A 2,020-nucleotide genomic window follows, 5' to 3' on the forward strand; every position below is an offset into this window, starting at 1 on the left:
TTTATTTCTTATTAAAAGACTTATGTTACAACTGTCTGAACAAGCTTTATTTTACTCTCTAATTTACAAGCGTCTCTACTAGTTTTATTTTATTTTACAATTTCCAACTGTCTTTACTAGATCTAGCTGTAATTTATTTTTTACTTTTTAATTGTCTCCATCAGCTGTATTTCTTTTTCTTTTTTCCAACCGTCTTCACTCACGGTATTTTTTGTATATCTTCCAACCGTCACCACTCCTTGTATTTTAATTTTTTACTTTCTAACCGTCTTCATGCTCGGTATTTAATTTTATATTTTTCCATCATCTTCATTAGCTGTATTTTATTTTTTATTTTCAACTGTCCCGAATGCCCTGTATGTTATTTTATAATTTAGCAACCATCTTCACGCGCTGTATTCTATTCTATATTTTCCAATCGTCTCCATAAGCTGTATTTTATTTTCTATATTACAATTGTCTCAACATGCTTTTTTTTACTTTCTATTTTACAACCGTCTCCACTAGTTTTATTTTATTTCATATTTTCCAAACGTCTTTACGCGTTGCATTTAAAAAAATATTTTCCAACTGCCTCCAATAGCTGTATTTATTTTATTTTTTTCCAACCGTCTTCACGAGCTGTATTTTATTTTATGTATTCCAACCATCTCCATTAGCTGTATTATATTTATTTTTTTTACGTCTCCACTAGTCGTATTTTATTTCATATTTTTCAACGGTCTTCACTACCTGTATTTTATTATATATTTTTCAACCATCTCCACTAGCTCTATCTTATTTTATATTTTACGACTGTCTTCACGCCTGAACTTTCTTTTCTTTCTTACAACCGTCATCACTAGTTTTATTTTATTTTATATTTTCCAATCGTCTTTACGCACTGCATTTTATTTTACATTTTCCAACCGTCTCCATTAGCTGTATTTTATTTTCTACTTTCCAACCGTCTTCACACTTATTGTCTTTTAAAATATTCTCCAACCGTCTCCACTAGCTGTATTTTATTTTCTCCTTCCAACCGTATTCACGCGCTGCGTTTTATTTTATATTTTCCAACCGTCACCACTAGCTGTATTTTATTTTATACTTTATAACCGTCTTTACTAGCTGTATTTTCTTTTCTTTTTTTCTACCGTAACCACTAGCTGTATTATATTTTTTATTTAACAACCGTCTTTAAACACTGTATTTTATTTTATATTTTTAAATCGTCTCCACTAGCTGTATTTTATTTTCTATGTTACGACCGTCTTAATTAGCTGTACTTTATTTTCTTTTTTACAATCGTCTCCACTAGCTTTATTTTTTCTTCAGCTTTCCAACCATCTTCACCCTCTGTGATATTTTTAATTTTCCAACCGTCTCCACTACCTGTATTTTATTTTCTATCTTCCAACTGTCTCCACTACCTGTATTTTATTTTCTCTCTTCCAACTGTCTCCACTACCTGTATTTTATTTTCTCTCTTCCAACCATCTCCACTACCTGTATTTTATTTTCTATCTTCCAACCGTCTCCACTAGCTGTATTTTACTTTTTATTTTACAACCGTCTTTATGTGCAGCATTTTATTTTAAATTTTCCAAAAGTCTTCACTTACTGTATTTTATTTTTTACTTTCAACCGTCTCCACTAGCTAGCTGTATTTCATTTTGTATTTTTCAACCGTATCCACTAGCTGTATTTTATTTTCTACTTTCCAGCCGTCCTCACACTCGGTGTTTCTTATTTTATTTTCCACCCGTCCCCCCGCGCTGTATTTTATTTTCTTCTTTCCAATCGTCTTCTCGTACACTGTTTTTAAAAATATTTTCCGTCTGCACTAATTGTAAAATATCTTCTGTTTTCTAACCGTCTTCACTACCTGTATTTTTTTTCTATTTTCCAACTGTCTCCACTAGCTGTTCTTTATTTTGTTTTCCGACCATCTTCACGCTCACTGTTTCTAGAGTATTTTCCAACCGTCTCTATTAGCCGGATTTTATTTTCTATGTTACAAAAGTCTCAACTGGCTTTA

The 2,020-nt window shown here is 31.4% G+C and overlaps 1 protein-coding gene across 1 annotated transcript in view; it reads right to left on the bottom strand.

Annotated features, from left to right (window-relative positions):
• LOC101861533 (N-lysine methyltransferase setd6) overlaps positions 1 to 2,020 on the bottom strand; it is a gene marked incomplete in the record, with an annotated part of 12,941 nt that overhangs the window by 313 nt on the left and 10,608 nt on the right.

Source organism: Aplysia californica, unplaced genomic scaffold, assembly GCF_000002075.1.
Source record: "Aplysia californica isolate F4 #8 unplaced genomic scaffold, AplCal3.0 scaffold00521, whole genome shotgun sequence".
Classification (NCBI taxonomy): Eukaryota; Metazoa; Mollusca; class Gastropoda; order Aplysiida; family Aplysiidae; genus Aplysia; species Aplysia californica.